Consider the following 23,152-nt stretch of genomic DNA (forward strand, 5'->3'; position numbering starts at 1 on the left):
CCATCTGGGATTTCAGATGTTTCCAAATCCTTTGGCGGGTATCCTACTTGCAGGCCCAAGCCTGGAGACTTGAGGTTTGGATGCCCCTGGGTTTTGCTTGCCCCTAGCCATAAGGCCCCAGGAGCAAGCTAGGGAGGAGCCTCCCCTTTCCAGAAAGTGGGTATAAAGCCAAGACCTTTCCACTCCAGCAGCTAAGCGGGAGGTTATCTTGGCAGGTACTATCCCTGTACCAGGAGAGCAGTCTTCCCCAGGTACGACAGTAGTCACAGTGTTTCCTTTGCCAGGTAAGCATAGGACTAGGCTTGATCTGAGCCGACAAGAGGCCAGAGAAGTAATTGATTAATATGTACTCAGAGGGACCTAGGAAGAAGGCTCTTCCTTAGGTACGGAGGAAGATAAAATACTCTACCAAACCCCACCCTGCCCCCAGTGCCAATCTGACCTATGGGAAAAATTCTTTTTTTTTTTTTAACCCAAATTTGGTGACAGTAGTAGTATATCTATGTACAGAAGGGAATTATAGCACAGAGAAACTAAATGTCTTGTTTGTGCAACAGTCTGTGGCAGAGCCTAGAAATGAACGTAATTTTTAAATTCTGAGTTTCAGACCAATGCCATTTTTCTCTTCCCCCCCGCCCCTTTAAAGTTGCATTTGAGAGGCAGGTTATTGAGCTGTTCTGCCTGCTGTTTCCCAGCTCTATTCAGTATTGTTGCTTTTAGGTGATTTTCTTCAACATTCAGAGAGCTTTAGGCATAGCATAAAATGTATTTAGTTTAAAAAAATGGGAAATACTCAGGCCTGCAATAAGTCCATGAAGGCACCTTGATTTCAGGCTAGCAATGAAGGTTAGGGGTGGTGAATGGTATGTGGCTCAAAGTCAAACAGGTTAGCCAGCCCTGATGCTTGTGTTTCATAAGATATTTGTCCATTATACAGTTATGAATGATAATCCTATAAGAGGGATGATTTTGGCTGGCAGCAGATGGCATGTGCATAGCAAATTTTAATCAACCCTTTCTTTTACAAATGTGTGAATATATGCATGTGTACATACATGCACATGCACACAAACACACACACACCTGTGAGTACGTACCTCATAACTGAGCATATCAGTCTTTAGGAATATAAAAGATGCTGGAAGTGTGATTTGACCAAAGTTATGCATGTTGTTAATGTATACTTTTCCATAAAACATTAATTTTACTTTTGCAAATGCGTCATATTTAGGAAGTTACCTACTAACTTTATGGAATTGATTGCTAACTTCATGTTTATGTATTTGCCTTGTAACTTTTATTACAGTTTGTATAGTGGTTCTCATAGCTAAAATATTTGTTTCCTAAATATAGCTGGAAAATAAATACCTCTATAATGGGGTATACAAAAAACTAGAACTCTTGGTTACAATTTCTGTAATGGGGAGGATTCCACTTTAAAAAATGTACTCATTGAATAGAAGTCTTAAGTTTGAAATATTTTTAGTGAATTGGTCATGATGTCCGTTTGTTGTCTTCACTTTTTCAGATACGTTTTGCTTTCATCATATCCTTGTTCATGCCCTTTGTAAATCAAAATAGAATGTTACATACAGACATTTACACAGCAGGGGAGAGATTTTTGACCATAAGGTGTAGTTCTAACTCACTCTAGTTATGGAATGCAATGTGTTAAAAACATAAAATTGCAGTGCAAAGCTTGAATTGTTTTAGGTGAATTGAATTCTGTGAAATACCTATTCAGGGTTAGACTTAAGAAGGTTGAAGCAAGGATGTTGAACTGAGCTGCTTCAAGACAACAAAGGGAATCCTTTTCTCAGGCTAGAATTTTTTTCCTTTGTGTCTCGCACTCTTAGAGAGACCAAGTTCTGAGCTCATTTTTGGTAGTACAAATACAGAGTTATTCCACTCAATTTAGTGGCATGATTACTTCAGATCTTCATCAGTGTAACTCAGATCAGAATCAAGTCCCACTTCCTCATTGACTAGAAAAGCCAAGAAAGTTCTCAAGAACAGTAGGGAAACTACTGGTTTAAACCTTGAACTATGTTTTAGTAAACACCTTTGGTTCCAGCAGGTCAGTACCCAGGCATGCTAGAGAGAATGGATCAAGAGAAAGGCTTCTTTTATCACTGTCTTTAACTAGCTCAGTATCACACAATTTAGACTTTTTTAAAAATGTCATAGGAACCTAACCAAATCCGCTGAACATCCTTTGCTTCACAAGATCCACCCTAGTATAAACAAGGAAAACTTGGCTTCATATTTTTAGGATTCCTAAGTAGAGCAAAAATCCTTCAATATTCTAGAAACTGAAGGAAGGGAGAGTACTGCTTTTTTTTGTTCACATGCTGAAGCAGCAAAAGGTGTTATTATCAGTTGCTGTGGAAATAAAGTTAGTAATGATCTTTTGAGCCTTGATGGCTCAAGGATAGGCATCTTTCTTTGGTAGTTTTGAATTGGTTAGGACTTTGGGATTTGGTCAACATTGATTAATTTGAGGAAAATTGAATAATTCAGTAGCAAAACAGCATTTTTATATGCTAGCCAATTGTAAAATGTTTTGTCTTTTTTATTCCATCACGATAGTATTAATCCCATGATGCCAACCTTGGAATGTCTAGCTATCTAGAGATTTTTTTCAGTTTTCAAATTAAATTGAAATATGAATGCGAAGTTGATGTGGTTATGACACTTACTATCTTGGCTTAATACTGTATCAAGATTTCACCCCAAAGAATGGTCATGGCTAGTTGCTTACTTTCCTTTTTTTTAAATTACAAATCTTTGATTTAGAAACTGTTTAAGGAAATTTTGTAGGGTTAGATCCTAGATTCCTTGGAAAACCTTTATCGATTTGGAAAAAAAGTATTAAAATACATTATATTAGAAGTATAAAGACTTAAACTTTAATGCACGTCTTATTTTATCTGATTGCAATGCAGTTTTTTGTTCATAGTAAAATTGTGCTATCGGCTTCATTGGGCCAGTTGCCCTAAAAGTGATGTCCTAACTTCCTTCCATTATCTACATATTAACATGCTTACAGCACCATTGATAAGCTTTTTTCTTTAAGAAGTAAAAGCATAGTAGAGAGGAAGCAACAGGAAGTGGGGATGTAAACTAAGCATAATTCTCAGAAGCTTTTAGAAAAATGTCATAGCTATTTTTTTTCAAATCAAGAAACAACTTTTAATCTGTATGTTAGCCTCTTATGTATGGACTTTTTATAAAAAAAACAAAACAAAAACAAACAAAAAAAAAAAACATGCATTCTTTAGTGGGAGTATGACCGTATTACTAGGTTTTACAATGATGCTTTGGTTAACCTTTTACACAGAGCAATTACAGTAAATACTCTAAAGTAGTTTCTGTTTTTATCAATGAGTTGATTGGGTGGGATGGAATGAGAACTATGGTTTTGTTTAGCAATATCTAGGAGCTAGACACATTTTCCTTTTTCTAACAGAGTGAGTTTGTTTTTTCTCTCCTGCCTGCCTAAACAGATTATCTTTCATTTGTTCAAAGTTTACAGCCTGGAGTGTTACTACCAGAAAACATTACCTGAGAGTCTGTAATCAGACTTCTTACTTATAGTAAAACATTGGAATGAGGTTTGTATGCATCAAAAGTGCAGTAATATAATCTTTTGAACACGCTTTCCTTTTAGGTGAATACCCTTGTGATATCTGTGAAGAAAATAATGGTTTAACCCATGTTGTAAGGCTTCAAAGTTTTCCCTGCCCCTCCATTTTCAGGTTGTTCCATTGCTGTTGTGGGGAAATCATATGTAGTACATATCCATAGGATAATATGGGTGCTTCTCCAATGCACACTAACCTAAGAAACCAAAAAAATTAATTACAGCAGCCATACTTTACTTCACATGTACATATCTTTTACATTATTCATGTTGCATTATTCATGCAAAGAATATGACACTCTCACATTTTATACACACACACAGCAACCAGATTATAAAACGGATATCTTACAATTTTTGAGAAGTTTGAGATAAAGACTATAGCATGTCAAATTAATAGACAATTTTATAATCATGTAAGGCAGATTTAAGTGTGATGAATAAATATTGCTATAACCTAACTCAAAACTCAACAAATTCAGACTTAAGAGGGCTATATTATAAGGAACACTTCATTATTTAAGGGCGATTTTCCACCCCCCCCGCCCCCCAATTATGTTTTAGTGATATTTTTTGGCTTTTTCCCTTGGGAGGGTCTAGTCTGAAATGAACCTTAAACAGCACCTCTCAACAGATTATTTTTCTGAGGGACTTCAGAGAGTGTGATTCCATAATTAAAGGTCTGATCTTGCAGATATTTACTTAGTACCATGAACAGTCCATTGATTTCTGTTCAATGCCCTAAACTCCTACTGAATTCATAGTATTGGTAGTGTAGTGCTTGGGTACATTGGATCAGTAACCTCTGAATGGAGGTTTTTTCACATGAGTTAGCACAATTTAACTTGATTGTAAAGCCTGCTTTTCTCACTGTCGTTACAAGGCCTTAATAATTAAAAGTACCCAAAGTAAAAAAAACCAAACAAAAACCTCCAATAAAAATAACAAAAACAGTAAATATTCATATGGCTTGGATACAGAGCTCTCTTGAATGAGGTTTTTTTTTAAACACTTCAGTTTACCCTTCTCTAAGACTAAAGTTGCATAACTCATTCTTGTATTTGCTCTTCGCCAATACTGGGGCTACCAGGTTGTATATGTACAGACATTTGCAGAAAGCAAACTTTAAGCTCATACGTTTGAGTACTTGTGAATAGTAAATTTTAACCCAATGCGAGTATTAACTGGAAAGAGTACATCTTAAAAGTGATGGGTTTCCTGAGAATCCTGGCCTGCTACCTTGGCTTAAAGGCAGTTAATAATGCAAGCTGTGCAAGGAGCAGACTACTTTTTGGATGTGAGAACATACAAAAGGAAACTAAATTTTAACTTCACATGCAGCCAGTAAGTCTTTCAGGGGTAGTTTCCATTCCCCCCATAAGAATAATAAAGCTAAAGGAAATCAAGGCCAAGTTTATATGTAGCCTAGAAAAAAAAAAAATTTAAAGTACTGTTAACTTTCCTAATCCTGTTTATCTCGCCTCATGGCTCTTTGAACACTTCTGATGTGTTGTGGTTATCCACTTACAGAACAGAAACAAAGTCACATGATCTGCACAGCAGACAGAAGATAACTGAGAATAGCTTTATCAAATATTCACAGTTATTTGCAAAATTGAGAAATTCTCAAAAAGTTAAATTCTATCCTGCTGTTAGAAGAAATGGCCAAATAAGTTATGTGTTTTTGTTCTGTTTAGCTTTAATTGCGAACCACTTGCTCATTTTCTTTTCTTTCACTACCTTTGCTGTTCAGTTTTTCTCCAGCATTAGAACTTTAGCAGACTTAAGTGTTTTACCATCTTATTTATCCTTAAGCCACTTTTTCCCTGTTAATAATGCAATTGCTAGATCAAACTATTTATAAAATGAGGACATCCTCTTATAGTTGCTGCATAAGCAATTTAAAATATGTTTCTTGGGAGGTGGGCTTTTATTTTCTGTTTTAATTGTGGATAAGGATTTTAATAAACTGTTTCACAAACTTTAATAACAAGAAAATTGGCAAAATACACAGAACTGTGTTTAAATAAAGTTTGAAGTATTGGTACAGAATAATAGCCAGCAAACTCGTGTCTAAGGCTGAAGCTATAAATCATTTCTGGTGGCCCCTTTTTTTCCTTCTTTTTTAATATGTATGTGATTTAAGTATGGAATATGAGTTTTGAGAGAGAGTTTGTTGTAGGGTGGGGACATAGCATGCAAGTGAAATAAGAGAATTTCAGTTCAAGGACTGGACTGCTCAAGGTGTTTGTGATGGGATACTGAGCCTTTTGATGTTGATTACTGGTGTGTTTTCAACCTTAGGGACAGATCCCAGCTTGACTTAAGTCATGGCATGTGTGTGAATTGGCATGGTTTTTCATGTTTCCCTGGTCCTTGGCCTCTAGGATAAGTGGCTCAGTCTCTTCAACCCTTGAATTTTCTCACTGGTCTGGTTAGGACAGGTTTTTAGTACTCTGCCACTTGTGAGGAGTTTTGTCTCTCTGAATCCTACTTTCTTATCTGCAGTGCTTCCAAGGAAGATACAGTATAACCTCATAAATCTGGATCTCAAAAATCTGGAATTCTTGAAAATCCGGTACTTTAAGCTTCCCGCTCTGGTCCCCGGACGCGGAGGCGGAAGCTTGCACGTGGCGGCTTCCACTGCCATCTACCACCCTGCATCGCCACCCTGCTCCTTGTGTCGCTGCTGCTCTGGGACCGGCCATCACTCCAATTTCAAAAAACTGGAATTTTCAAATTTCCAGGAGGTGCTTGGTGCCAAGCATACCGGATTTATGAGGTTATACTGTACTGTCATGTCCTGTCTCATTAGCTAGGCAGATGGTATAAATGCAATCGAGTAGTTGGTAATGGCCAATCTTTACCATGCAGAGACTTTTTGGCAGCTTGTAGTGAATCAGAGAACATCTACTTCCTAGCAGGAAGGTGTTCATGTCATGAAGACCACAGTTGTGTTTGGCTTGGAAGTCTCTGAAGCCTACAGATTCTAAACTAGGAGTGGCGAACTTGTGGCACAGGTGCCATGAGTGGCATGGGCAGTCTCTTTGCATAGCATGTGGCAGATTGGGAAGGAGACAGGCAGCACAGTGGCAGATAAAGAAAACAGCAGAAAGCAGAGCTTTAGATCAGGCGGGGAACATGGGGTAGAAAGTAGAGCAGCAACTTGGTCAAGAAACATAGGGCAGGGAGTAGAAAGCTGGACAGCAGATTGGGTATGGCAAAGGGGTTCGAACATATGGCTCGTGGCCTGGATCTGGCTCTCAGAATTGGCCTCCTGGCAGGGTACCACAAGCTGAGAGGGGCATGGCCTGCCACAGGGCCCCTGGACCCTGATAGTCATAGCCATCAGCAGCAGCCCCACAGCTCTTCACCGCTGCTCTAACAGCCCCATGCCACTCATGCAGCTCCATGCTGCTGCCTGAACACAGCACCACTATGCCGCATGCCTTTGGCTCCACTGCTGCCTGACCAGTGCTTTAAACTGTTGCTCAAATGCAGGCCTATGCTGCTGCCTGGCCCTAGTACTGTTTTTGACAGGGGTAGGCTTCTTCCCTCATGTTTTATATTAGGCTGTCTGAGAGGAGGGCACAAAGGGGTGGAATGTTTAGGACTCAGCTGTTGGGCAAAGAGTAGTTATGCCTTTCTGTTATTAGCTATGCAATATTCCCCTTGTGCTGCTGCCCAAATGTGACCCCACTACTGTTGTTGCTGGCCTGCAAATACAGTCCAGGAGGTACCCCTGTGAGCTGGACCTGGTCTGGAGTGAGTTTGACACCCTTGGGATAGGGGAGAGAGATCTGAATAGTACTTGGGGAAGGTGCATGGCTAACTTGTGACATGCTCTCCAAACAGGTTGGCCTCCACCGTTCTAATGAAGTATTGTTTCTTAGCCTCTAAGGCTCAGATCAGGTGCTCAATCTTTGAGTCCCACAGGCCAGATGGGTGGCACAGGCCTGGTCCATGGACCAGATCAAGCCCCTGACTGCCTCTACCTGGCCCTGTGTGCCAGGACTGTGGCTTGCACTGCTTCTGCCTAGCCCCATGCACCCAGGTTGGGTCCCACACAGTCTAGACTGCCCCCTGCGTGCTGGGATTGGGCCCTGTGCAGTCTCGCCTGGCCCCTGGTTGCCAAAATTGGGCCCTGGGGCCATGCGTCACCACTTCATTCTGGGATCAGCTTATGTGCCTCATCTAGCATATATGGCCACACTGTCCAGCCTACAGGGCTCCCTTTGGGTCTGGAAATTTGGCAGCAGGTGAGAGTTGTCACCACTTCCCACTGCCGGTTTTCAAACTTGTAAGGATGACATGATGCTATGGGGCTGGTGGTTGAGCCCCAACTCCCATTCTAAACTCCTCTTACCATTAGAGGGATTCCCTCCAAGTCAGGGTTTGGGGTACATTGTCTCAGGGGATACAGTGAAAATAAAAGACTCATCTTTCTAGATTTAAAAGACTTCAGCACTCTCAGATTGGTACCCTTCAGGAAGCTAAATTCAGTCAGAATGGGAAGGGGAAGGACAAGCAAGCCATTGTCACAAGTAGCAGCCTGCAATTTGACATCTCTTTTAAACAGTTACCTATGTGCTGCCAAAGGCTAGTTCATCAAATAATTTTAATTTGATTTTCATTTTTAACTTCAAACAACTTATTTTTTGTCGGGAGGGCTTGCAAATTAAAGTTACTGCATTAAATTTATGTGAGTTATGCTAATGTAAGCCTAGTTACTGTTTCCTGCTTGGGGCTTCTGTTTCATGCTTATATTTGGTGTATTTGCAGCCCTGCACACACTGAGATTCCCCTTGGTAATAAATGAATTGTGGCCATGTGCAGTAGCCACTGCTCAGGGTTTAATGTTTCATTCATTTATTTACCGCATATATGTTTTCTGTATGGCTGCTGTAATAAAATGGACAGACTACAAAAAAGGAGAGCCTAAATGCTTAAGGGTTGATATCTGGAATGCAATAAATTGATGTGCTTTTCAGCTTGGTGTCTGATCACAGGTATTCATATAGCTCTCTGCTTTCTTGTGGGTCTCTCTCTCAAAAATTCCCTCACGGGAAAATCCCACAGTGAGGATCACACTTCTACTGTGTGCTCTTTACAGTCTGCTTTCAGAATAAATGTGATAGGATCCAGTTAGACTTGCTGTGCTGTTTGTAGTGGGTTTGTGTAAGGAGCCACTTGAGGGCCCTGTATTTTTGGGATTACTCCAGAGTCTGATGTTCCATCAGCAGCTTATTGACAGGTTTATCTTCTCTGGTAGCAGCAGAACTGAAATAGAAGGTGTCTTGAATCCAGTTTTCATTCATTGTCCTCAATAGTTTTTGCTCCACACATTGCATAGCCTTCCCTGCTACGAGTAACCCTCTATGTAGGAGTACCGTACGCTGTTGCTGGAGGAGGAGGAGAGATTAACACCTATCTATTCTTTGGCTCTGTCGTTCATCCTGTGGGCGAAGGTGAGTTATGAATGTGCCACATCTGCTGGCAGAATTTGGGCTGGTTTCTTGACATAAAGACCACAGAAAAAATTGATAAGTTTGTGTCAGTTTCACATTGCTGATTTTTTTGAACAGATGCGCAAGAGAACTCAGATAAAAGATTTCCCATAATGAAAAGTGTGAAGTAAGGTCAGAATGAAAAATGGAGCAATGCAAACTTGGTTGTATAGAGGGGATTTCTCTGCCATGTAGCAGCAGGACTTGAATGTTGTGCTTAGTAGGGCTGTGAGTGCTCTGCAACTCTTGTAGACAGAACATAGTGGAAGAATATATCTTGGATTACGAGAACACCTCCCTCCCTAGTCCACCTTTGGGCTGACTGATTGGAGAAGAGGGATTTCCTGGGGATGGTGGTTATGAACTGAGGCCAAGAGCGGTTGTGGACTTTTAGTAGGACATTCTCAGTGTAGGTGTTAGAATGTTATTTCCTTCAGTCTAAGGGCTTGGATTTTCATACTTTCAGGATAATACAAGCGTGTCTTCATTTAGACATTTCATGAGTAAGTGGTACAAGCTTTCTTTTGTAGGCTGAGAGCTCTATTTTAAGTAGAGTTTTTAACATTCCTCATTTATAGCTGTATGGTTTAACACTGTACATATGCTCTTGGATTCTTGATGGAGGGATATATTTGATAAATTGAAAGTTTCCTTGACAGTATGGGTATTTTTTTTAGCTCAACATTTAAATCATAAATATGATCATAATGGTTGCTATCACTTTTCAAGGAGTTTTAGTTTCATTTTGTGACCTTGTCAGGCAGGGAGGGAGGGTGATCTCTCGTGCATGCTGTGGAAACAGCTCTGCTGCTATAGAAGTTGGCTTCAAGCAGGACTCTCCTGCCCCAGCATTCCTTGTGCGCTGTCAACATGGTGCCTCAATCGGAGACTTCAGCAGTGCACAAAAAGAAGGAAGGACCAAGATATTCATGTCCTGTATGGGGATGCTACAGCTACTGACAGCTTACTTCCCTTTTCAGCAGGTCAAGTTGGCCATCAATCGGATTCTGTACTGGGATTGTGCCCTTTAATTGTCCTCCGGGCTTCCCGCTGTTGCCAAAGAGGGAAACAAAGCACAGTGGGTGTATCCAGACATGCATGGATATTTGGTTCCCTGGGGACAACTAGCAGCAGTGCACCTTGCACCAGCAGCTACTTGTCCCCAGGGAATGCCCAGGTTGTACACGGTTTGGTATACAGCAAGTTACCCCAGAGGCAGTAGGGGAGGCTGGGTCCAGCACTGTGCTGGCCCCAGCAGCCTTACTGGAGTCCTGGGGGCCTCCCAGGGCTGCAGCCATGGTGATCCTGCCAGGTGGAGCCTGGCCACCGGCCATAGTGCAGCTCCGAGTGGCCCAGCTGCACTTTAAAGCAGTGCATGCTGCCCAAGTGTGTGCTGCTTCAGGGGGTATTTTTCCTCAGGTTTTTTTTTTTTTTTTTGACCTCTGGATGGCTGGTGCTTTGAGCAAGAGCTACCAGTTAGGGGAGCCAAGTGAAAGCCCAGGGAAGTTGGAAGTATGACAGATGGATTAGAGGTGGATGAATTTCTATATTTGCATGTGGGTGATGTTCGAATAGTAATTGGATGTCATGGTCAGTAAATGCATAACTAACAGATTATTTGTGTCCAGGGCAACTGATAAACGTACTGAAAAGCAGGGAAGGTGTTTAATTTGGGGGATATCACATATGTGGCTGAATGGGATAGAGGGATTTTTATAGACCTCCTTATTTAAAGCTTTGGAAGCACATCACTCACAAAGACCAAATGTGAGGTTTTCTGAAAAGAAAGGCCAGTCTCCTATACTTGTTGAGGTTGTGCGGATCTCAAAGGAACAAATGAAGTCTGAAAGTTGCATGTTGTATACTAAATGTTGTATACTAATTAACAAGAGGTGAATAGCATATTTCACCTCCCAGGGTCCTCTGGCTCACCAGCACTGGTTACAATTCATAAGCAAAAGTTATCTTTGGAACCTACTGATGTAGCCCTGCTACAACCGGGTGTGTCCAGATGAGCCTTTGAGTGGGGGCAAGAGGCATGTGCAGGAACGAAGAAATGTTCCCCATCCTGCAAACTTTGCAGCACGGGGAGAGAATTAGACCCCTGGATATCCAGGGATCTAAAAAAACTGAAGTTTTTTAAAAAAAAAAGCAGGGCAGGACATGGTCCCAGACTGGGCCCTGAAGCAACCGGAGGTTGGGTTCTCCACAGAGACGCTCTGGCTGCCATAGCATCTCTATGGTTGGCCCCTTGCCCTGGTACTGAAATGTGCAGCCTGCCAGGCCACATGTTCAGCACCAGGGCTCCAATGCTAGTAAGTAAGGGGTCGGGGACTATGGGGGGGACCCCTGCCAGCCCCACCCACTCTCCCTGCCCCCCCCCCAGCATCCCTGTAGTTTTAAAAAAAACGATGCCCCACCTCCCTGGCACTTACCGGCAGTCTGGCTGCCATCTGTCTCACTGGGGCCCTGCCTGCACAGTGCAGGGCAGAGGAGTGGCCCCAGCCTGGGCCCTCTGCCCCCGTGCTGCCCGGGGTGGGGGGCCTCTTCCAGGAGGCCCTGGAGTCCTGCCAGCCCTGATTCTAGGGTAAGTAGAGGCTTTTTTCTGTGTGTGTTTTTTTTTCTTTTTTTCCTTTAAAGTGATGGTGCCTGGGGTTGCGGGGGCAGCCATGGAGGCCTGGGGGTGCAAGTGGGGGGTGGCTGAATCTTCGAATCTGAATTGAATCAGGGGACCAATTAAAAGGTGTGAATTGATTTGGAGAGCTTCGGTGACTCAGGCAGTCCCTGCTGGCTGCAGCAGGGAGCTGGACCCGGACTCTGTGCTGGTAAATAGGAGTGGGGGAGGGAGAAGGGGACCCCTGCTAGGTCCCATCCCCTGCCTATTCCCCTGGCCACTCTCCCAGAATCCCCCATGACTGTCCCACCCATCCCCAGCTCCTGGTTGTTTTTAAAAAAAAAAAGCCCCCACTCACAGGCTGCTGCCAGGCATGGGGGTGATCCCTGCTGCCCCCTACTGCCCCACGCCATGTGGAGGGCTCTGTTATGGTGTCCCCTCTGCTCTCCCAGCCCCCTCCATGGCTGCTCTGCCCACCCCAGCTCCCAGCCCTTTTAAAAAAAACAAAACAAAACAAACAACTGCTGAACTCGCTGTCTGCTGCAGTGGCCTCAGGGCTTCTGGGGGTTTGAGGCAGAGCCCCCCCACACAGTGGGGGGCAGTGGGGTTGACCCCTACCCTGCCCTCCTGCCTGGCAGCAGCCTGGAGTGCGGGCTTTTTTCTCCCCCCCCCCGCAAGAGGCGGGAGGTGGGGCTGGGAGAGCAGGTGGGGAATGGGACCCATGTGATCAGAAAATTGGCTGATTCAGCAGCAGCCAAATCTCAGAATTGGATTTGGCCGAACCGATTTGGCAATTCAAATCCCTGTCCCTATTTGGGGACAGGGATTTGAATCGCTGAATCTAATCTCTGTCCCCTGAATTGGCCAAATCCGAAGTGAATACTAGCTGCTTCACATAGGCCTAATAGAAGTTATCTTAATAAGGATATAGTGATTCTGATTCTGCCTCTTAAGTGGAAGCTGCAGAGACTGACAATTGTCATCACCCAGTTCCAGTGACTGGCATTTGTGGACACCTTGGTGAAGGAAAAAGTTTTCTTAGCCTACACCAAAGACTCTGTATATGGCTTCCAAGTCTCTGTGCTCATTTTGTCTCATTCAGATTGTTTTTTTTGATGGGATACTCCTCTTCCCTCATGTTTTATATAGGTTGTCTGTGAGGAGAGCATAAAAGGGTGGGAAGTTTAGGAGTTGATAGGACAAAGAGTAGTTATGCCTTTTTATTTTTAGCTACACAGTATTCTTGTCCTGCTCTTTTTGAAGCCTATTTGGTTTAATCTAAGAGCAAACTAATGAATTAGGCCTACCATTCTGGTAGTAGCTTCAGAGCACTTTCAGTGTGCTGAAGGTAATGAACAGCTATTCTAACAATCTTATTTTCTTCCCTGGGCCCCATCCCATCTCATCCCTTCTAGTGAGTTTTGGTTCACTTATTAAGTTGATTATGCTGAAGTCCATCTGTCTAATGTACACTTTTCCATAATGCTTGCCACTTTAGAATTTAAGCACTGACTCTTTCTTGGTGGTTAAATGTAAATATAATAAATAAATGAACTCTGGAAACTTTAGGATAGCTAATTTTTAAAATACTTATTTTAAACTTTTTTTCTTTGCTGAATAAAATGAACAGTCCTGTTGTTCTTATATGACCACTATAGTTTTTGGGAAAACAACCAACAAGGTGAGATTACAGGAATTTTACAGGGCCAGCAGTAGAAGATAGTTTCAGTGAGTATATACTTTGATACCCCTTTGTCTCTCCCATTGGATCTTATTAATTTCTTTGTAAGTCATTCTCTTGTGTGGACAGAGAGTCTGATGCTTGTATAGAGAAAACAAAATTGTAGTGAAGGCATTTTATTTTACCCTGGTCTGGTAACGCCTTAAGCAAATTATCAGTGTCTTCGCAACAAAGAGGGTGAAAAAGCAAAAGACAGCTAAAAAGGGGAAATAGTGTTGCTGAGTAAACTGTGTCCCTGACAGATGAGGAAATGGTATTCACTGTATGAAATGCTTTATTAACATTTAAATTATACATACTGTTTATTTTCATAGTGCTTTACAGAAGTGAAGTCTTTCAGTGCTCCTGCTGGATAAGTACTTTAAGTGGTGGCTTTTCCATCTTTTGGATTGGGAAACTGAGGAGCAGAGTGCTTAAAAGTCTAACTTTCCAGAGACTCTGATCAATGAAGTCCCCACAGACTACTTTTGAAATTGTGGGGGTGCATACCTTAGAAAATGAAACCATAGGTATTTGCCTGAAGTCATACCTGTCAAAGCTGGGACTACAACACGGTACTTAACTCTCATTCTTTGCCTGTCTGTAAGAGCATACATCAGGTTTAATTGCATTGAAAGTGAACAGACATAAAACCAATATTTGTTCAAAAGCTTTGTGGGTCATAATTTTTCCCCCCCCATCGCACAACGAGGAAATTTGGCTTTTTACTCATTGCTATTTTAACAATGCGAACTACTGCATTTTTGTGTTGTGTAGTTTAGAACAGTCAAAACATTGGTTCTGTCTCCTTCTCTTCTCCACAGTTGCTGTTTGCCAAGGTGTCTAGTTTGTATTCTGCCTAACTTTACAGATCTTTTCTGCACTTCAGTGGTGTTCATCTATTGTGAACTGTTCTGTTACGTTCTGACTTGCTGGGTTGTTCTAGTCCCATCAGAGTTCCTTTTATTGATACTGTCTTGAAAAAAGCACATTCTTTCAATCCTAACATTAATTATCATGACAGTATATTTCATTAGCAGTTCAAGATTACAGCTCCATTAGTGTTACGCACAGTGCTTTGTACAGTCCACCTGTACAGGAAGAAGCCATTGTGTTCAGTTTATATAATAAAAAACCCTGTTTTTACATTCAGAGTTGGTTTTTCAAGACAACTGGGGGGAAATGCAACAGCTTTCCATCTTTACAGACCTGGGTCAAACTGTTTTGGGTCACAAGAATTCTCAGTCCTTGGTATCTTTAACTGGCTCTCTTACTTAGGTTCTGCCTGAGGCCTGTAGTTGTATTGTATATTATTAGGATTTGGTGCATTGCCAGAGCTATGGAAACCTTCACAGTACATAAGAGCCCAATGATTACTTCTGGTCAATGGTTTTCTCGTAATTTCATGAGCAGTCCCATTCCTTGGGTTTAGGTAGATTTTGTGAGATGACGCTGTAGGAATTTGGCTAATGTATTTAGTCATAAGTCTGTGTCCTTTGTCCACCTAGCCTCGCCTTTCTAGGGGAGGGAATATTCAGACAGAGCTTGCTACAACACAGTTTGCTTTATAATAACAAGGATTCCAAGACTATTACAATGAACTAAGAGGACTGATTTCTGAGACTACGTAGTTAATTTTGGGTAGAAATGACCTGATTCCTTATTAGCTTCTTATTTCTGAATTGCAAAGTTTCTGTATTGCTGATCCTGCTTCCAGGTGGTGGTAGTGGGTTTTTAGAAAAAGAAATTCCATAAGGGTGGTATGATCTGTTGAATTCTGGATAAAGCAAAGACATGGGCATTAAGATAGATTTGAGTGTTGGTAAATATTTGCACATAAAAACACAAACATTGCCATTGCAAATAATTCTTTTGGCTTCTGTTCCCTGTTTGACATCTGCCTCTTCCCCTATACAACTAACAAAACTATGGGAGTAATCATGTTAATAATTTATTTGCATGCCACCTCTTTCTCCCTTCTTGGGCAGGGATTGTCTGTTTCTTTGTATAATTTTCATTACAGTGGGGCCCCGATTCAGAAAGGAGCCTTTGGGAACTGCGCTACTGTTATTTGGTGTTGGCACAAATTTAGCCTTCAGTTCTGCAAGCTCATATCAGCTGGTGAATCATTATGCTGAACTTGGATAAAATAAATGGAGCTATTTTGCTTCCACAAGTATCAGTGTTTAAAAATAATGGAGGTCAGTATTCATTGTTAAGCAGGTTCTAGAACAGAGGTGGGCAAAATACAACCCATGAGCTGGATCCAGCCCACCAGTTGATTGTATCTGCCCCACAGCTGACCTCATGGCACTCTGCATGGGGCCAAGCAGCAGCCCATACCACACTCCTGCCTGCACCCTCCCCACACTTGCTGATGGGACTCTCCCAGCCAACATACACAGCTTCCTGGTGGGGCAGCTGCTGCTGCTGCTGCTGCAGCCACCTAGATAGTGCTGTACCACTGGGCAGCAGGTATCAGGGGGAAGCAACGGTGGCCATAGGGATCTGTGCGGTGCACCATGTGTCCAGCCAGGTATGGGGGGAAGGTGCAGCTAGGCTCCTGCCTCGGTTCTTGGGGCTCCAGCTCCTGGATGCCTTCCACCCACACCCACCTGTCTGACACAACAAGCAGTCACCTGTGGGAGCCTGAGTGGGTGGAAGGCAGCCCCACCAAGAAGCTGTATGTGCTGGCCAGGGCCTGGGCTAGTGCTGGGGCAGTGCCATTGGCTGGTGCAGGCAGGGTTTGGCCCTATGCAGAGAGCTATGGGGACAGCTGTGGTGGGCCAGATGGGGGAGGCAGATGGCACCTGCATCATACCACCTGGGCAAGCGGTACTGTGCAGGATCCCTTCCCCCACTCCCTTGCTGACTGACTCCTGCAACCTAGCGTCCAGGCAGCCTCCTGCACACATGCATACCTGCCCCCCCTGCCTCCCCCCTCCCCGTGCCCTCTGCCCCAATATACAAAAGTAGCACTTTTTTTGAGCTATTATGCAACCACCTCTATATACACTACTCAAAATAAGTCGAGGCAAAAATTATTTTTGAACTAAAAATGTTATAGTAGATGTTTGATTTTTAGTATATGATTTATTTTGTATCTATAATTAGTTAAAAATATATCATCTGAAAGATTTTACGTGTGGCCCTCAACAGCTCATCAAAATTTAAGTAGCCTGTCAGCTGAAATAATTGCCTGCGCCTATTCTAGAATAACTGTTATCTTCCGATTTAGTCAGTGCTGTATAGTCCATGCAAAAATTATAGAATATTTTAGTTGATCCTTATATTCTTTTAGAACCTGAATTTTTAATGAAATAATAAATAAATAAAATGTTTTGAAAGCATAACAGGTCAGTAATTGAACCATTTTAACTCTCAGAATTTTCATGGGAGAGAGGGTACCTCTTAAATAATCAGTTCAATTTGGGGTTATTGCAAGCATACAGTATGGGCAGGGCTATTAATCTGAAGTTGAAACCTGCATATTCAGTTATTTCTGCAATGGGGAAATGATAGTTTGCTGATTTAATATTCATGTTCATACTAGTAAAATAAATTATTCTGTTCAGTCGGTCTCAGCTTTTGGAATTGCAAATAAGGAATGATTAGCAAAAGTTGTACTGGATAGGAACAAGGAAGAATAGTTTGTGTCAGAATCTGGTAGTGTCTGGTAAATGAGGTCCAGAACCATGCATTCCACCACCTAGTGCTGTCCTGCCTGTGCTTCATTTTTTGTTTTGTGACTCCCTGACATCCACATCATTTTCATGCCATTTATCACCTTCCCAGCAGATTTTTTTTTGAGGTGGAGGGCAGAGTTGGTTGGTTGGTTGTTTTGGGGTGGGGGAGGATTTGCTTGAATGTTTTGGCTGGTGGAGTACATAATGTGAAGCAAATAACTGTATGCTTTGTACAGTAACATGTTTGGGGAGGGTAAATGCCTAGACTCTCAAAGCCACAGGTTCAGATCTGTTAGAGTGAACTCTGGCTTCTAGATCATGTTCCATGTGGTTGCCTTTGTGTGCAGATGCCTGTATAAGAGCTCAAAAATTTAAATACCTGTCTGCAGTGTATAGACACACAAGAACCACAGAAACTTCTAAGAAGTAGAAAGCATTTGCCTTGGTGCGTGGTCAGATTCTCCCGTTTTTGTCAGCTGTCATTCCGTGTACTTCATGCTGTTTGTATTCCATCCTCAACCTGGTCAATGTTTGCATTTCAGTGGTTGTGGATACATATTGTTTAATGAATTGCATCCATGGGCAGATCTAGGATTTCAAAAAGTGGGATACAGATGGTGTGGTGCATCATCAAGTACATAACAAAATGTTTTTCTTCTAGGGCTATTTTATTCAATTTAAGATCAAAGCGAAAACAAATGCAACTTTATTGTAATGTGAATTAATTTGCTATATCATACATTTTTGTATTGGAGAACAGAACAAACTAGGAAAATTGTTTAAATGTTCCTTCAGTCTGGTAGTCTAAATGTATATCTCGGATTGATGAAATCAAGCTACTTCACTGAAAATTATTTCCACGCTTAAAATAATATTCACCTGAGTCAATGTTTTTAGCAAGAGCTAAAAACAGTTTAGTTTGTAGGGCTGTGAAAGAGAAACTACGGACACCTATACACAAGTGTGGGGGCTGCTCCGGCACACTGGAATTCCAGTGCATTGGCGCAGACGCAGTTAATCAAGTCTGTTAGAGCACAGCAGTTGCCGTACTCCAGCAGCCTCCTGCATCTCGTGAATCAATGTCCCTGCACGTAAAAATGGCGGCAGGGCACTTGAACTAAAGCTCATCATGCTCGACAGATGTCTGCAGTGGGCCTTATGGTTTCCGCATTCTGCTCAGAGTTTTCATTCATTTTCTTGACTCCTTCCTTTCTCTTTGCTGGTCCCTAGAGACCTTTTCTTGATGCTTCTACATTCTCCTTTCCTCTGCAGCCCTTGACTGGTGACTAAAGTCAGCATCTCTAGCCCCATGTCAAACAGTTGGCTGCTGGGAGCTGCCTTGCTTCCTTTTATGGAAGCAGGGACAGGGTAGCCATCTTGCTAATGGCAATGTATGGCTCCAGTTCCATTGACAGTAATGGGAGAAGGTGGTCATTTTGGACAAAGGCAAACTTCACAAGCCTGAAGGAATTAATCAGAAATTCACGAGAACTGTTGGGGGGTTTTTTCCCCTTGTACTTTTTTAAACCAAGTTCTGTGAGCATTGTAAAGCTGCATTGATGTGGGTGCATGCCACACTTGCTACCCTTGCACTTTCCCTTCCCACTGACAACTAGCTGTCATTTCATCCCCTTCCCTTTCCAGAACCCAAGGCCCTTGCAAATCTTAATTCTAATTCCAAAATTTTCTTAGAAGACCCTGTTCAGCAAAATGGTCAGAATATGAAATAATCATTTGTCTTTGGTGATGCACCACAAGCTGAAATAGTGCTGACATTTTTGGAGGGATGGATAAGGATATAACAGTACTCATAACTTTCTGTATCTTTTTCCCATTACTATGGGCCTGAGGAGTTGCAGCTCCAAGATTCTACATTGTGCCATGCCCAAATTAGATTGCTAATTAGTACTTGTAATTTGAAAAGTAGCACGTATTCTGTTTTAGTAATATGTTACTTCTTAAAGGCCATTATTTGATGATAACCTTCTGATTTTATAAATGTAGTAATCCTTTTCTGAGTCTTAGTGAAACCACTGCTTTAATGAACCCAGAATTATTGGATTGATGAAGTGCTAATAACTTGTTACTGCACTGTTAAAGTTACTAAGAATCATACTATTGAATAAAGTGAAGCCAGGACTGAAATCTGAGTGAACATTTTCTGTCTAAACAGGCCTAGCTTGTCACTTACTGTTTTATTATTCATTCTTTTAATTTTGAACCGGTACAAAATTTTTAACTTCAACTGTGCTGTTCTAAATAATTTCCCTAAACACAAATATGTGTTTTGTTCTCAAAGGTACCAGCTCAGGAGGGCTTTGGAAAGTCTATTTCAGTTGGACAGCAGCAGGTAACTGAAGATTTTTTTTCTCTACAATATGCAAAAAAATATCTGATAAACCTGTAAACCATTGACTACAATAAGAGCTTTTGGATGTTCAGCCCTATCAATAAAAATAAACCACTTTAGTTTCAAAATATGAAATTACAGGTCTAAATTCAGACCATCAAGTTTGAAAAAATTAGCTTGTATAAGAAATGAGAAGTACCCTTTTGTGTAAGGAAACTGAAAGGGAGTGCATTTTAGTTGGAAAGAAGGCATAGATGTGATCTGTCCCTTAAAAATTAGTAAAAGTCTTTGGAACATTTACTTAAGACATATGTTATGAAAGAGGAGTTTGTATGGTTCTGCTTTCAATGTAAAAAAGGAATACCCACTTCCCCTTCCAGTTGTCACATTGGTTTTCCCAGACTTGAATTTTATAAGTATTCTGGTTTATTAAATGGAATCAGGAATTGGAAACTTAAATTGTCATCTTTTGTCAACTTTAAGATTGTCATCTTGGGTTTTATGAAAATGGCCACTTTATTGTGGATTATATGGACCAACTATACTGTAAACTGTTTAGGCTTTATAAAATTCTGGGGGATGCAGGGATAAAGTTGTAAAGAACCTTTTCCAGAGCTTTGTTCTAAGGCATTCTGATGTGGATTTCCTTTCTGTGTTTGTTGAACACATGCGAGAGAGAGAGACAGAGAAAGAGGTGGATTGAAAATGGAGCTGGAAGTTAGGAAGGCCTGCATTTTAACTGCAGCTTTGCTAATGGCTACTGCTGTGGTCATGGACTACTCCCTTCAGTTCCTTGGATTCATTTCCCTGTTAGTAAAATGGGGCTGATACCACTTTTTTGTTAATAGGGTGCCTTACCATATCACAAGCATTAATTAGCTTAGTAATTTGCACAGTGCTTTGAATATGAATGATGCTGCTATTTAAATGGTATCAGCCCCTATTATTAATATTGCTGCATGGAGGCAGGGATCTTTTAATTTTTTAAGCAATATAGCTTTGTTTTCACTAGAAACTGCTTCTCCAAAATCCTACAGATAACAAATACATTTCTCAAAACTGGTAGGCAGTCTTTAGCTGGATTCTTTGTCCTTGCGTTTTGAAGCAAATAATAACATGAGCTACTGAATCGGCATAGTAGAAGAACAGGTGTCATGCCCACCAGTCTTAAAAAGAGTTTTAGGTTTTGGGGTTTTTTTTCCAGCGGCAGAGAGTACAAAGTTTAGTAAATGTACTGAAACCTCCAAACAGTTTAACATGGGAGAATTCAGTTAACAACTTATCTTCTGATAATGATACTTTTAAGAATATGGACAGACAGACAAATTGTATAAAGTCAAGAGGAGAAGACCTGTTATAAGTTGGTTTCCATGGTATCTTTTTGTGTCATGCTTTGGCAAGGGAGGCAACTTATTCCAAATTTGGCAAGACGGAAGTTCTCGTGTTTAGCTTTCACTTGCTGTGGATTTGGAGTAGACGCACCAAAAAGTTACCGTGGAAGTCATCCTGTGTCTTGTTTTTACTATATAATTTGTTATAGTATGTCCCTATCTTCAGAAAATGAGAAACCTGAGACAGTCATCTGATACAGTCTCTAGCCTTACATTTTCCAGAAAAAAATATATTGTATACAAAAATTCCTTATTACTCAAATAAATAAAATACTGAAGCGAATAATTCCCTACTCCTAAGTTAAGTTCTTGATCCTTCAAGGGATTGTGAGGGATCTTAGGTGAAGTTTCCTGATCACAGGCCTCAGTTCTCTTGGGGAGACTTCAGTTACCAGACATCTGCAGGGAGGGCAATACAATAGTGTACAGGCACGCCAAGAAGTTTTTGGAGAGTGTTGGGGACAGCTTCCCAGTGCAAGTGCTGGAGTGGCCAACTAGGGGCCATGCTCTTCTTGACCTGCTGCTTATAAATAGGGAAAAATTGATGGGGAATGAAGTAGTGGATGGCAACTTGGGCAGCAGTGACCACAAGATGATTTGAGTTCAGGGTCCTGAGGAAAGAAAGGAAGGAAAGCACAGAGTAATGACCCTGGACTTCAGAAAAGCAGACTTTGACTCACTCAGAGAAATCATGGGTAGGATCCCCTGGGAAGCCAGTCTGAGGGGCGAGAGGAGTCCAGGAGAGCTGGCTGTACTTCAAAGAAGCCTTACTGAGAGTGCAGGAACAAGCCATCCCGTTGTGTAGGAAGACTAGCAAGTATGACAAAAGACCAGCTTGGGTCAGCAGGGAACTCTTCAGTGAACTAAATCACAAAAAGGAAGCTTATAAGAAGTGGAAACTTGGACAAATAACTAGGGAAGAATATAAGAGCATTGCTTGGGTATGCAGGGATGAAGTTGGGGAAGTCAAAGTGTGATTGGAGTTGCAGCTAGCAGGGGATGTGAAGGGTAACAAGAAGGGTTTCTACAGGTATGTTAGTACCAAGAGGAGGATCAGGGAAAGTGTGGGTCCCTTGCAGAATGGGGGAGGCAACCTTGTGACAGAGGATGCAGAAAAGGCTGAAGTGCTCAGTGTCTTTTTTGCCTTGGTCTTTACAGTCAAGGTCAGCTCCCGGACTGCTGCACTGGGCAGCATGGTTTGGGGAGGAGGTGAGCAGACGTCAGTGGTGAAAGAACACATTAGGGACTACTTAGAAAAGCTGGACATGTGCACGTCTATAGGGCTGGACAGGATGCACCCAAAAATGCTGAGAGAGTTGGCTGATGTGATTGCAGAGCCACTGGCCACCATCTTCGAAAACTTATGGCGATCAGGAGAGGTCCTGGATGATTGGAAAAGGGAACTGAGTGCCTGTATTTAAGAATGCAAAGAAGGAGGATCCAGGGAACTACAAACAAGTCAGCCTCACCTCAGTTCCCAGAAAAATCATGGAGTGGATCCTCAAGGAATCCATTTCTAAGCACTTGGAGGAGGAGGAGAAGAAGGTGATTCGGGACAGTCAGTGAGAATTCACCAGGGGCAAGTCATGCCTGACCAACCTGATTGCCTTCTTTGATGAGGTGACTGGCTCTGGATGCGGGGAGACTAATAGATGTGATGTACCTTGATTTTTAGCAAGGCTTTTGATAAGGTCTCTCACAATGTTCTCACAGGCAAGTTAAGGAAGTATGGGCTGGGTGAATGGACTGTAAGGTGGATAGAAAACTGGCTGGAGCATTGGTCTCAGAGAGTAGTAGTCAATGGCTTGACGTCTAATTGGCAGCCAGTATCAAGTGGAATGCCCCGGGGTTGGTTGCTGGTTTTGTTCAATGTCTTCATCAACGACCTGGAAGATGCACAGAGTGCACCCTCAGTAAGTTTGTAGGTGACACCAAGCTGGGAGGAGTAGTAGATACGCTGGCGGGTAGGCTAGGATTCAGTCACCTAAACAAATTGGAGGATTAGGCCAAAAAAAATCTCATGACATTTAACAAGGACAAATGCAGTGCCCTGCACTTAGGACAGAACAGTCCCACGCACTGGTACAGGCTGGGGGCTGACTGGCTGGGCAGGAGCTCTGCAGAAAAGGCCCTGGGATTTACAGTAGACAATAAGCTGAATATGAGCCAGTAGTGTGCCCTTGTTGTAAGGAAAGATAACGGCATACTGGACTGTATTTGTAGGTGTGTTGCCAATAGGTC

At 42.0% G+C, this 23,152-nt stretch overlaps 1 protein-coding gene and 1 long non-coding RNA gene across 5 annotated transcripts in view; one reads left to right on the forward strand and one right to left on the reverse strand.

The window, feature by feature from the left end:
• Nucleotides 1-23,152, forward strand: part of TRERF1 (transcriptional regulating factor 1) — a 134,426-nt gene that overhangs the window by 25,019 nt on the left and 86,255 nt on the right. For all 4 annotated transcript variants that reach the window (XM_019549424.1, XM_019549423.1, XM_019549421.1 and 1 more), the window contains exon 2: nt 19,470-19,520. The gene's annotated coding sequence lies outside the window, so the exon portion shown is untranslated. The remainder of the gene's footprint in view (nt 1-19,469; nt 19,521-23,152) is intronic.
• LOC109319684 lies at nt 3-18,295 on the reverse strand. The gene is made up of 3 exons (XR_002103590.1): nt 18,283-18,295; nt 14,458-14,460; nt 3-145 (listed from the first exon to the last, which is right to left on the reverse strand). It is a non-coding gene; the product is annotated as an uncharacterized LOC109319684 (long non-coding RNA).

Source organism: Crocodylus porosus, unplaced genomic scaffold (assembly GCF_001723895.1).
Source record: "Crocodylus porosus isolate Cpor-Errol unplaced genomic scaffold, CroPor_comp1, whole genome shotgun sequence".
Classification (NCBI taxonomy): domain Eukaryota; kingdom Metazoa; phylum Chordata; order Crocodylia; family Crocodylidae; genus Crocodylus; species Crocodylus porosus.